Source organism: Pogoniulus pusillus, chromosome 17 (assembly GCF_015220805.1).
Source record: "Pogoniulus pusillus isolate bPogPus1 chromosome 17, bPogPus1.pri, whole genome shotgun sequence".
Lineage (NCBI taxonomy): Eukaryota > Metazoa > Chordata > Aves > Piciformes > Lybiidae > Pogoniulus > Pogoniulus pusillus.
Genome location: NC_087280.1, coordinates 11526132 through 11540498, shown reverse-complemented (window position 1 = coordinate 11540498; position 14367 = coordinate 11526132). Strand labels below are relative to the sequence as shown.

The 14367-nt window shown below is 42.3% G+C and overlaps 1 protein-coding gene across 8 annotated transcripts in view; it reads right to left on the bottom strand.

The window, feature by feature from the left end:
• Positions 1-12375, bottom strand: part of SEMA6D (semaphorin 6D) — a 229377-nt gene extending 217002 nt beyond the window's left edge. For 4 of the 8 annotated variants that reach the window (XM_064157638.1, XM_064157640.1, XM_064157639.1 and 1 more), the window contains exon 1: positions 12200-12373. The gene's annotated coding sequence lies outside the window, so the exon portion shown is untranslated. Of the gene's footprint in view, positions 1-12199 lie in introns of all 8 variants that reach the window. The other 4 variants (XM_064157632.1, XM_064157634.1, XM_064157636.1 and 1 more) reach the window with 2 other exon arrangements.
• Between the last annotated feature and the right edge of the window lie 1992 nt (positions 12376-14367).

The following is a 14367-nucleotide window of genomic DNA, read 5'->3' as shown; positions in this document are numbered from 1 at the left end:
ACATGGGAAGCTTCTGACACAGGTAGCGTGATACTGACCGGAGAAAACTGCTAACATAAGCTGATCTCCATGCACTTAAGGCTCCTGAATCAAAACCACCACTTTAAATGTCAGGATGAAACTTGAAAGCACCAAGGGAAGATTAAGAAGTGACATGCAACTGGCATAACTGCAAGTTTTCTACACAGGTGTTCAATTTTTTTGCACATCTTTCACAAATAGATGCTTAAAAGTTACACTTCCACAGTTCTGATCAGAGATGCACAAAAGAGCACTACATGTCCAGGCTTTAGAAGCAATCTCACGATCGAAGTGTGAGTGAAGGTTAAAGCTCTCAATAAAAGCTCATTTTCATCGTCCATGTTCCTCCTAGATCTATGAGAATGACCTCCAACACATGAAAATTAAACATCATCCCCATTCAACATGTACTGAACTAGATATCAGTATTCATTAATATGAATAATTCATGGTAAAAGACACAGGGATTTTGAAAATCTTATATCCACACAATGATTTAAATTCTATACTAGATGCCAAGTTTACATAAAAGCACACTGCTCAGTAACTGGTATCACCAACACTGCAAATGTTTGTAGCTTCCTGGAATTATCCAAGGTAAGAAACAGCTGATCAGCTTTACCATACATTTTATAGTCTTTGTAAGGTTAACAAATTCAGGAAATAATGCACCTATCTCTGCTTAGACTCCAATTCTGCTATAATAGAGTATTTTGTTGTAAATAACACATATAGCTTCAGGTTTGACCGTTGGAGGGATTTGCAGGGTTTTTTTGTTTCTTTGCTTTTACACATATAGGGAACAACATTAAATACCAAACCAATAATGAATTACAGGACAGCCTAAGAAAGCAAATCAAGTGAACCATTACAGATTTTACAGGCTTTGTTCACCTTTTTTTTTTTTCCCCTTTTATATCAGGGGACATAAAATGTGTTTTATGTGACACAGAAAGCTACTTTTAAATAGTTTTGGGGTTATTGTTATTGCCAATCTTACTTTCTTATCTTTCAGTCCAAATCTCCATACCACCAAAACCCTAAGACTGATGATAATGAAGTGATAGCAGATGAGATAGGAATAGCAACTCGAGGTCTGCATTTTCAACTAGGAGAGATACAGTTAAGAAGGCGGCTTCGTTGTAAAGAAAAATAATGTGCATAATTCAGCAGCTACGCTGTTCCACACACATATAATTAACAAGTCTTCAGCTCATTAGCAAGCTGTATAAAATACATATAATATGCTGTGAAAAGCTGATTGAGAATAAAAAGCTTCTCATGCATTAAAATAAATGATTGTAAATGTTTCAAAAGAGAAGTATCTGTAGCATTTAAGGATATAATTCCCAAACATACTCATGGCTCCATGTCCTTCAAACTAACACTTCCACCCGTATGGTTTTCAACAGATATCTTGTCATGCTAATTTTAACATAATACGTTTGATCAGTGGTTGCTGAGATTCCGCTGCAACCCTGAGAGATGAGCAGGACCAGGGGAGTATAAATGACAGCACGAGACAGCTCTTTGTAAGCACATCCAAAAGAAGTATGCACAAATACAGTATCAGTCTAGTAAGAGCATTTTTGAGGGAGAACACATTTAGCACCCATTAGCATCAACTCCTTGTTTGTCCATATATTAATTAGTAGACCGCACAATTTCAGTGTTCCTTCTTGAGACGTATGACAAAGGGCTGTGCACTACTGCACGTGAAGTCTCCAAGACTTAGGAGGCCCTGAAACTATTAACGTGTGTCTCAAGGGACGAAACAATTACTCCTGAGCTGTAGTGACACCTCCTGGCAACAGACCGAGAAAGTCTTTTCCCACGTTGAGAGTTTTTCCTTCAGACAGTTCTTGGGGGTTTTAGCCAGAACGCAACAATCAGGGTGCTCCCTTCAGCCTGGCCGCCCAGAATATCAATCAGAATCTGCTGATTTATAAGCACAGCTGACATTTTCGAAATGGAGAGGCTAAGATGCAGGAATATCAGCCTCTAAGATCTCTAGATTTATTGTACCACACGTTAGCCTAGCATGAGTGGTTGAAAAAAATAGCTGCAAAAGCTAATCAAGTAGCAGCTTAATTCATACTATGAATCTTGCAAAGTGTTTTCTCACTTCTCAGTGAAACCCTGTCTGTTTGCTAAGAGTTTATATCTTTGCCCTCCACAGATTCCTGACAAATATTGTAAGCATGCTTTTGGCAAGAAGAATAGAAGTTAGCATAGAAAAAAACAATAGTCTGAGCTATGTGTAACCCAAGCACAGCAATACATAGGAAAAAGTTCTCCCTGCTTTGGTGTAGGTAACAAAGTCTGTGCAAGTTGTGCATTCTGCAGGAAGGCAGAGATGGCCTTTGTTTACAAGCATGCTAAAATCAACTTCTGCTGCTGCGTTATTCCATGGAATAAAATAGTTTTTATATCAGTTTTGAACAGTGGATTTAGAGGCAGAGGGACACCATCCATTTCAGCAAGCACCTCCTGCTTTAAAGTGCTGCAGAACTGACAACTCTTATACCTAATTGAAAGGCAGTAAGTGCATTTGACAGTGTAAGTTTAGCACGCTGAATAAAAACAAATACATGTTCCATGTTTCACGCTGCAATCTGTGTGTGTGTCCCATGCCCACGCTGCCCCCCCCAAAATGGCATGTCCACAATCCAGCATTCTGAAGGCCTCGATTGCTCTCACTGTAATAATGCTGTTCCATCTTTTGTTCTGTCTTTATACAGCACTATTTCCTTTATACTTACAAATGGAAAGCTGAACTTTTGCCCGTTTTCTCTTGTATCTATCTCATTCCCCCCCCCCCCCCCCCCCCCCCCCCCTCTTTAGAGAGGTAATTATGACATTTTTAAGTACTTTGCATATGCTGCAAAGCAATCAAGAAAATTCATTTGACAAACTGGATTATAGACTGTCTTCCAAAAGGCAAAGTAGTAGCAACACTTGCAACAATTTCTCATTTCATATGTCTGTTAGGTGCTCACAGCATGCTCAAACCATGCAAAGTTCTACCTTTGCAGCTTAAAGGGAAAAGCCTCATGAAAAGTTCATTATTTCCTCTCATTACATACAAATTAAACTGTCAGTCATTTTTTGGTTTTTTTTGGCCTTTGTTAAACAATTGAAAGCCTAACAAGGTGAATCTGCTTTTGGCAATTAGTTGCCTTCTTCAGAAACTTCATACTCACAGATAATGAACTTAACCAGGTATGTGAGCATTTCTGTGGGATAGAATGGTTACAGAAGAGCGATACTTCTCAGATTGCATTTTATCTTCACTCCATCTTATTGTCAAGCAGATAAATACCTACCTATGTACCAATCTCTATCACTTTCTGCATCTATCCATCAACATAAATAGATTTCAATTGTGGGCAATGCAGTTATCACAAGATGCTACCAAAACCTCTGATGCCAAGTTAACACATATTTTCTGTCTCTCACCCATACACTTCATAGATTTGTTAGCTGGATACCCACTGATGCACAGCTCCATCCTCCAAGACACTCACAGGTATTCTGTGTACAGAAGTATTCTGTGGGAGTTCTCAAACTTCTCCATTTGTAGGAGACCTGACAGTAGAGCACTCTGCTTGTGTTAATTCACATTGAGTTTTTTACTTAACTGACTTTCTTCTGCACATAGGAAAATGTTCCAGAGTATTCATGACATGTCAAAGGCAGGATGGGAGCTATCTGCCTAAGACTGCTCAACACTTCCCAGCTCAGAGCAGTACTATAAGCACAGCTAGCTATAGTTCTGCACAAATGGCTTGACAGAGTCCAGTGCAGAGCCACAAAGATGCTGAAGAGAGTGGAACGTCTCTCTTCTGGGGAAAGGCTGAGGGGGCTGGGATTCTTTAGCTTGGAAAGGAGGAGACAGAGATGTGACCTCATTCACGTTTATGAAGATGAGAAAAGTGTCAGGAGGACATAGCCAGACTCTTCTCAGTGATGTCCAATAACAGGACAAGGAGCAATGGGTGCAAGCTGGAGCAGAGGAGGTTCCAAGAGAACACAAAGAAAAACTTTTGCACTATGATGGTGACAGAATCCTGGAGCAGGGTGCCCAAAGAGGTTGTGGAGTCTCTTTCACTAGAGACATTCCAAACTGACGTGAATGTGTTCCTGTGTAACCTGCCCTAGGTAATCCTGTTCTGGCAGGGGGGTTGGAATCAGTGATCTTCAGAGGTCCCTTCCAGTCCATAACATTCTGTGATTTTTCACTGGGGAAAGAAAAAGCCTTTTTTTTTTTTTTTTTCCCCAATAACTGCTTCATCAAAATTTCACAGTTTGTTGCATGGTTTGTTAAGAGGAAATGGCAATGCTTTAACAGGGATCAGCCATGTTCTCCTGAAAAAAATCTGAAATCTTCCTCAACTAGTGGAACAACTTGACATTTGGTTGAAAAAAATAACACTTCTAACATGTCCTAACGACAGAGATAAATTCATCCTATGGAAGAAGAGAAGCTTGTGTGCTTCAGAAGTGTGTAAAACTCCCGGTAGGGCTTTAAACAGCTGTGCTCTCTGGAAATTCAGCATACGTTCAACATACTTTACCTTACATGTTCAGGGATGTGGCAAAACTTCACCCAGAAAGTTTTTGTTGTTGTTGTTTGGTTTGGGGGGTTTTGTTTGTTTGGTTTTTGTGGATCCACCATAGCTTTACCTACCCAGACAATAAGCAAGTAAATCTTCCCTCCTCACAACCTCAAGCAATTTGAAGAAAGAGCAGGGTTTTATTAGTTATCAAATGGGAATGAGACAACTGACTGACTACCAGAATAGGAGTAAGGAGACTGGAAAGCAGGAAAGTGAGACTGTGTGTGAAGTTAAAATGAGAGCAATAAAGAAATGCTGAGATCAGTGAACCTGTGTGGGAGGAGGAGAGGGAAAGAGGGAGATGTTACACAAAATGAGTAACTGCGCAAGATGTCTAGAGAAGGCTAGGAATGGAAAACAAAGCTGAGATGATGATAGTAAGTAGTAGTGGAAAAGCCTGGAACAGGAAACCAGGTCAGATTTACGTGGGGCACTGGAGCAAAGAACACGTGGCTGTGGAGAAAGAGATGTTCAGTCATCAGGATGTGAATTTAGATTAATGAATTGGAATACTCTTCTGGATTTGAATGTGATCCAGATTGCTGAGGAAAATGATAGAATAGTGGTCGATCTGGCGAAGTGTGTGCAATGTTCTCCATTAACACAGTTCAAGCAGAAACAGCTATTTTCCTTAATGGTTCATTAGTTCAGGTGGCACAAAGCTGCCTGGTGATCCAAAGGTTCAAACGCTGCTCACAGACTGAGGAAGCAGCCATAATCCCCCTACCTCTTTCAACAGCGTTGGAAAGTATTAACACAAAGCAACACAAAAGCATCGTTTTAAAAAATAAGAATAAGAAGAATCACAGTGTTATGCATTCACAAGCTAGGATTCAGCCTGCTTACTCTTGTCTAAATATAATGAAGACTTTCACAGCAGCTCAGTAAAAAAACCCACAGCCAAACAACAAAAGAGCTTATATACAATCTATAAGCTTTTTTTCAGTCAAAGCTGAGAGGTTTGCAGTGAACGAGACAGAAGACTGAAGGAAACATTCACTGATACATGTGAGCAGAAGTTGCTCCAAATAAGAGATTCTTATTCTGTCTCTATAATACAAATGCAAAGAATGGCCTTTTATCCAATCTTAACAGATATGACCAATAATTGCACCTTCCTTGGTTCTTCAGTGTGCAAGCATAACAGCTCAGCATCCAGCCTGCAGAGGCTTTAATACTTGTACCTGCTACAGGGCATCAACAGGAACCTGTACGATACTGCTGCTCTGAACAGTTCATTAAAACATTGGGAAGTAGGAAGAAAATAGATTTGACTGTCAAAAGTTCTTGATCTCATAGCAGGGTTACAATAATCAGTAAAGAGGGGAAGGGGGGGGGGGGCTATGACACACAGAGCAGGATGGATATTGAATAAGTCAAAGATGTCTCAATCTGGGCACCTTTTTTTTTTTTTTTCCTTTCTTTTAATGACACCATGGCATTGAGAGATTGAAGTTTTGGGTTTGAAACATGTTGGATACTTCACTTTGTGACTGCTGTTCACATCCTGGGGTTTTTCACTTTTCCTGTTTCACTTCATTAGACTTTGTGTTAAAAACCCATGCTGTCACGCTAATAATCTTTGTGTAATTTCTCATTTATAGCTGAAATGTCGCACCTTGATCTTTTGCCTTGTGAAACATTTGGTTTCTCTCCTTTCCAAAGGTGATTTTTCTTTTTAATTGTACAGCATTAGACAGGTTCATTCACATGCTCCTTGAATCACGGGAAAGTAAAAATAGTAATACTTGCTTGAAATAGCAAAGCATAAATGGGTCTTCCTCACCTCAATCCCAATTCAAAAATGCTGAACTTTACGGTCTGACATTTTTAGGTTGGTTATGTCTGATTCGGTATTAGGCATTTGCATTATTTGTGATGAACTATCTCTCTTCCTTACCCCAGACTAACAAATAAATAAGGCTAAAGCACTTTTCAAGTAGATTTTGTAAATTTGGCTAGTATTGAAATGGCAGTATTTACCATGATGAGCTAGTAAGAAGCTACTACCCACGAGGAAAACGCAAGGCTAAACTACTCCTTTCTAGAGCAGCTGCAATAAGAATTCTGGATTTCAAGCTCTCACAAAGATCTTGCTACTATACTCTGTAAAGGAAAAACTAAGCTCTGTAGAAGGAAATAGGTCTCAAAAGATAATTCTGAGCCTTGGAAGACTAGCAAGGAAAAGGGAGAAGGCTTTTAACTGGACAAGACTGCTTCCTTTTGTTCTAGGAACAAACAGAACCCATTAACAGTCTACCAGTTAACTGCCTAACACAGAAAACTATGACCACATAGGTCTCTCAGGTAATCCCTGCAATGATTCTTCTCTTTCTCACCTTAAGCATGTCTCTCCTTACACATCAATTCTGATGGCTCTCCCATTTCAGCAGTAAAACTTCTTGTCAGGATGAACTCTTTTCATCGGGACAACTTCATGTGCAGTGTAAGTGGCATGAAAATTCAAGTTGGGAAACGTAACACTAGAGTTACAGCTGGAAAAAGAGAACGTGTGCTGTCACATTGTCATGAGTAGCTTTGAAGTGAGAGAAAAAGTTGTAGGTGCAAAGAGATCTTAGAGCTAGTGAGCAAACCAAACAGTTGAAGTAGAAGGAATTGGTTTCTTTGGATAGACTAAGGGAGACAGAAGTGGTATATCAGTGGGAAAGGTAAAGATTAATGAATACAAAATATTTCTGAGAGCTGAGGAAAGATGATCAAAACCAGAAGTGACAGAACAAAGAAAGGCAAAAGTTGACTTTGTAAAGAGGATGATAACCTAGCAGAACAGGCAGGGTGGATTCAGCAGATGGTAACCTCACTGAAAAAGATCAGAGAGACAGAAAGGTGAGCTCCATTAGTGAAACAAAGTTAAGAATATGTAATTGAAGCTGCTTAAAAGTACTGCTGCAAAACTGATAGGAACTCCTCCTACTCTGGAAGAAAGGATTCAAAAGCCTCCCTTCCAAGTGCAGAACTTTCCTACTTGAGTTAAAAGAACAGTCCCTTGGTTAATAGCATCATAAGTAGTGACTGCATTCGCAGGCCTGCCACAGGAACAGAACACACTGAGAAACACAATGACTCTTTCCTGCCAAAGAAAGCTTGTTGCAAACATCTGAATTGTATGATAAAGTCAAGTGATCTTCAGCTTACAAGGGAAGAAATAGGTGTTTCATCGTGTCAGAAAAAAAGAACTCCCTGCTTCTTTCACAGAAAAGCATTTGTTTCTAGCCCTGAAACAACTGCCAGCTATCAGCCTTCAAAAACATGCATCTTTCTTTTCACTTTCATTTATAATTACATTTTGAGGATTTGTCTGGTATTCTAGACACCATTTACATTAGTTCACAATTAAATCATCCACAACATCACCATAATTTGAGACACAGACCTTTCTCTATTAAAACCTCAAACCCCATGTAACCAACATCCTTACTGACTGCTTTCTCACCTAGAAGTGATGAGAATTAAGCACTTCCCTGAAAGATCAACAACACTTGACTGCTTCAGGTCAAATCTAGGAGTTTTTATGACCTGGAGTTCCCATACATGTACACTCTTGTTGCAATTTCTGCTTCAGTTTCACCACAATTCATTCAAGGACAATCACCTGGAGTACCACTCTAGAGGTAGTATGGCATGGAAAGTACCACAAACCAACAGATAAACTTGTATGTATTCTTCAGCCCCTGTATTTTGTCATCTGTCATTAACACTGGCATTTAAAATCATTCTCCTACATTCCACTCCGGTGTTAATTTAAATATATGATGCCATAGTAGGATTTAATTCTCAAGGCAAAGGATTAAGAGGCGGTATTTAAAAGTAAATTCAAAACAACAGCAAACAGCAGCGTAGTTCAGTAGTAAATTCTCAGTACCTATCCTTGACAAACAGCAGAGAATGTCAGCCTCCTACTCCACCCATATCCTCACAGGAACCACAAACTGGCTCAAGCCAATCAGCTTTTGGACCACAAGCATGTCAATCTACGGTGCCAGCGGTCAGCGCAGGCAGCAGCAAGAACCTCCATGCCACCTGTCTGCTGTCAGCGATCACCACACCTCTGCCATGCAACTGAACAACTCATGGCAACTGAAAAAGACATAAAAGTGAACTTGGAAAACCCATGTGTTTTGAGGAAATTATTTTTTGGGAAGTCACCGTCCTCAATGTGCAGTATCAAGAACAGTCATGAACTGAGGCATTCACAAGTTTTAAGTTGGCTTGGGCCCATCAACAAAGCCCATTGTCACTGTCTCCTTCTCAAGCTTGCTGAGAATGAAGTAGCACTAGAAGAGCAGTAACTATGTTGCAAATACCGTATTTAAGAAAAAGAGAACTGTTAAAGTAAGCATACAGAGAAAAACACAGACTAAGGAATATTTACTATTTTTGCATCTTGACATGTTAAGACAAGCAATATTTGTACAAGACTTCCTTTAAAATTAGCACATCTCTCTTTCTGACCTTTGAGAATTTCAGCTACCTTTTTTCCTCAGACATTTGGTAAGCCTGACCTTCTGCAGCAGATTATATGCTCTTAGCTCTTCCAAGATCCAACAAAGACTGCTCCCAGCCCCCTCCTGTAGTTTCCCACATTTCCTAACAAGTTCCATAACCTGAACACGCTGTGGTATTTCAAGATAAAATTACAAGATAGAGGTAGACCAAGGAAGCGTTCAGAGCTAGCAGAGAGTTCATTTCAGAACAATAGTTTTTTTATTTATTTCTGGTTTTACTGTGAAACCATAACCAGAAAACATGCGAGTATCAGTGTACAAATAACTCTCTATTTGGGGGTCTTGAGAAGTTTCAGCAATTGCTTGTAGCATAATGAACGTTTGTAATTCATCAGATTCTGTTTAAAAATGCAAAGCACGCCAGGACATCAATGATGTTCTCTTTATCTTAACAAAAAGACTATTACACTTTATGTTCTTCGACAGAGCTAGCATGTTTCAAAATATGTATTACTTTCCTGCAGTAAAACATGTACAACGGCATGCTCACATTTGAATTTAAATTAACTGTATTAATGTCATATTTCAGACAAGATCATGCTGCTAATTATCCTAAATAGCTTCAAAATCTTTACAGGATATTCACTGCATTTATAGCTTCTCTGCAAACTTCCTGGTCTTGTTTATATAATTTTGCAAATGACAAGATGTGTAGGATAACTGTCTAAATGAACTAAAAAATGTGTCATGGACAGATCCTTCATAGATTTGCAATTTGTGGCTGTCAATCTTCCTACAGCTGCTAGATAACAAAACAACAGTTCTTTTCTTCATGCAGAAGAGCAAATTCAATAAACATTGGTAAGGGTTCTTTTCCAAAAGAAAAGAGCCTCTCCTTCTCCCCTGTCCATTAAACCTTTCCTTATACACATCTTAACTCCTTTGTGTTTTTATTTCTTAATGAATCATAGCCATCCTGTGTATGTTATCACTGTATTTAACCAAATCTCAGTTACGTGAAAAATAGGCTTGCTGATTATTTTCGTGAAGAGGAAAAGAGGAGGAGAGAGAGGGGTAAGAGATGTACAAACTTACAACTCTTATCGTAATAGGACCACACTCAATGGGGGCAGTTAAAATGATCACTAAAGGCAGCCAGTGCATTTTAATTTCATGTTCTCAGTCAAGACCTGCCTGAAACGGGCCAAGTTACATTAACATTTGAAAGAGAACACAAACATCCTATAGATTCAAAGTTGTGAATGAATAAGAGCACTGCCTTTACTATTTTTTTTTTTCTTTTCTTGAAGATGTGAGCAGAAGATGAACTGTAGTTACAAATGCGGTTAAGAATTGGATTATGGACCAACACCCACAGCGACAGTAAAGAAATGGAATTCAATCAGAAGCAAAGCATTATGGAAAGGGCAATAAAAATAGGATATGAAAACAAATTGCTACTCCATCAGAGAGGGATTAAATGCCTATATTAATGATAGATAATGCAAACGCTTTATTCCTACACAAACCTTATACTCCATTTTACCAATCACTTAAAGATTTTTTATGTCTTCAAAGAAATTATAGCTCGCTCTGCATACCCACATCAGTTTTGTATCACGGATTTTCCCTTTGAAATCAAGCTCCACGTTATACATAGGTGTTCACAGAACGTGTTGATCCCGGGGGCTAGAGAACTCTAAGCTTCAGCAGACTAATGCACTTAGCAAGTCCATCAAGGACCATCAAACAAAAACCATTCAAGGCAGTCAGATGTGCTGGGTCCGCTGGGAACGACACCCAGCATCACTTGATGCACACGAGCAGTTTAGGGTCATGAGTTGCACCGCATCCTACACGAGATATTTTGCGTCGTTTCGACATTTGCACAGTTAAAGAAACGCTCCTTTGTGAGCGCAGTGAACAAAGTGATCAGGGCACGAACCGGCAAGAGGAAAGAACATTCGCAGGTGCTTGTGTTCAGCGAGGCACTGTCAGAGTACGGATTGGCCTCGGATGTCTCACTGATCCACTCTGCTCTAGATGCACACGCTGTGTGATGGCAAAGGGGATTCACGAATGCTGCAGAGAGACCTTCAACAGCATATCTGCTTATGCTCGGAGACAACCGAGAAGGGGATAACATCATCGTAAGTAAATAAATAAATATTTCCTCAGCCCGAGTGCAAAGGGCTGAGCCTCCAGCTGACAATAATTGGAAAGTAGGAACAGCTGAGAAGAATTAACAGCAACAGCAGCTCCAAAATGCCTGAAGTGCCCGGCCGAGAGACACGTACCAGCGGCGACAGGCGCCGGCCGGACCCGCAGCAGCCCTTCAGCTCGGGGCTCGGCAGAACACGCGCAGAAACACCCGTGAAGACGCTCGCAGCCGCCCCACCTCACCCGGAGCCCAGCTCGTCTCCACCTCACTCTCAGCTTTCCCCCACCCCACTTCCCAGCCTCGGGGCGCCGCAAACAATGGGCGGGAGGCGAGACCCGCCCCGCGCATCTCAGCTCCGCGCAGCGCCCGACATCCCGGCTCCGCGCCGGGCAGCGGCTCTGCGGAGAGGCGGTAGCCAAGGCCCGCTCCGCGGCTGCGGGAGCAGGACGGCAGGAGGGCCGGCCGTTCGGCGAGACTTACGGGGGCTGCGGCAGGACAGAGAGCGGCTCCGGGCGCGGCTGGCGGCGCGACCAACTCCGCAGCGCGGCTGACAGCGGCCCGGCCCGGCCCCGCCCGCCCCGCGCTGCCCCGCCCCGCACCTGCGCCCGCTCCGCCCCGCGCGCACCATTGTCCGCCGGCCGCGGCCGCGCCCGCCACGCGCACCTGCTGGCGCACCCCGCCCCGCCCCCGCGCGGGCTCGGCCTGTGCGCTGCGGCTGCCCTGCCCGGACCCTGCTCGCTCTCCTTCCCCCGGGCCTTTGTCCCCCGTACCCTCCGCCCTCCGCAGCCCAGTCCTGTTCCGCCGGTAGCTGCTCGCCCCAGGCTGGGGGACAGCTGCTGTCGCGGGGCGCCCTGAACGCGGCAGCCGCCCGAGCCGCCCCGCTCTCGGCTTCAGCCAACAGTGCAAACGCGATCAATAACGAAGTCATTTACCGTAGCTGCGGGCACGGGTCTCTAGCAGAGATCTGCGTCGGAAAAGTGATAGGCTTCACTTGCCCTGCTTTGCTTCTCGGCGAACTTCCCGGGTCTGTGTACATGGGCTGCTCTCCCCCGCTCACCTGGCTCTCGGGCGAGGAGCCGCCGCTTGGCAGGTGCCGCTGCTCCTCTTTAGCATCTGCAAGAGTCAGAGCACAAAACTCAGGCTCGCTCCTGGGGAGCGTGTGTCCAAGTTCATCTGCTAAAGCACTAGGTTTGGACTTTGGGGCAAAAAGGAAATTGTTTAGTTTGGTTGGGTCGTTGTTGGCAGATTTTGCCTTTGTGACTTTTCAGACCACTCTCAGCATCAGAGGTTGTTTGCTTTACATTCAAAACACAAATATAAATGTAAGCTCGTTTGTGGGCTTTTTTGCATCTTCTGCTTTGCTGCCATTGTTTCTTAACATCTCATGTCTAGGGAGCGGCAACATAATGTTTGGTCTGAACGTCTTTGATTTATTGTCCTTTTCACTGAAAAAAACCCCACACCCAAACAAACAAAACCAACACAAAGCAAAAAGCAAAAACAACAGCAAAATACAAAATCCAAACCAAACATAAAACGAAAAAGCCACTACAATGATGATTTGGGTACTTCTAACCGGAGTTTTGCATTCAGATATTCCCTTTGGAAATAAATGGAAGATAAAGCATGCAGAAAAGAAATGATTTTGTAGCTTATCTTTGAGCATACTCTATTAAGGAAATCATCAGATGCTTCTCAAGGTACAAGTTCCTCTACAAAAAAAGGAAGGGGGTTGCTAGGATTGCTTGTGCAGGGACAAGGATGCCAGCATGGACTGGTAGTTTTTCTCTGCTCAAAGTCCTCTGGTGACAACCGTTTCTCAGATTCTGCAACAGCAGCTTGGCTTCAAGCCATAAGCAGAGGGGCTGACTTTGGTATCTCCTCCAAAATCTTCTCTCCTTTCTTTCCAACTGGCAGCCTGTGCAGGTCCAGCGCTGCAGCCTTTGTCATCCACTGTTGTGCTGAGCTATGCCTGCCAGCCCAGAGCTCACTAGAGAGAGACAGTTCTGTCTCACTCTGTTTGGGCACTGTCTCCTGTCAAAACACGTGTGCTGGTTCAGTCTATGACTGTGTTATCACTTGAGGTGGGGGATCTATCTCAGTATTGTTGCTGCTTTTAAGTTAATTCCTACAATATATATATATTTTTAATTAATGAAATTAAATGTGTTTGTTGTCATTGTTTTCCAAACAAAGTCTGGTTTGCCCATAATAGTAATAGGTAAATTATCTCCCTCACCGAACCCACAAGATTTTCTCTCTTATTTTTAAACAATCTCCCTCATCTAACCCACAAAATTCCCCCTCTTATTTTTAAATGATCTTGCTTACCTAACCCACAAGATTTCCCCTCTTATTTTCTCCCTTGTCCTATTGAAGAGGGGAGTGAAAGAATGGCTGGGTGGGCAGCAGGCTGCCAGGTAAAACCAACCCACCGCAGGGGGCTACAGTCCTCAAAGAGGAAACAGAGAGTTCAGAGCATGTCAGTTCCAATGCAGGCTGTGTTAAAAACTTGTGAGAGTTGTAACAGTTCAGTGCAGCCAGAGAAGAGCCCCTTTCTGCCATCCCTACTGGTCCCTTGGCTGCTTTTCTCAGTGGCTCTGCAGAAGGTGTTGAGGGCATGGAGGACATATCTACAAAGTTGTAAGTTATTTGTGAGTGTCAAAGGAGGGAAGAAAAGATTATTTGCTTGCCAATACTATTTCAATATGTACAAACAACATTAACAAACAACAAACAACATCTCATCTTCTCTCAGGTGAGAACTAGGACAATCCTGCTCATAATTCTCAATCAACATTAATTCCCACGTGGAGTTCAGCAGCATTCTTGCAAGAGAAGCTGGAGGAGCCCTGCTTTGCTGCTCTCTGGATGACATTTGTCCTGGATACAGGAAATTGCATGTGAATCATCAACAGGAGAGTGAACTGAGCCCAGAGTGTTAAAGTGCTTTTAACTCTCCTGGTGATGCTTTTCTTGGTACCCTTCTTCGGGTTTGGATGGACAAAGAAACTGACTGTCCAAAGCAGGGAAATTATCAGCTTTTCTCTTCTTAGCCTTGTATTTTTCCATTCTTTAGAAGTACTTGGTTTATACGTAG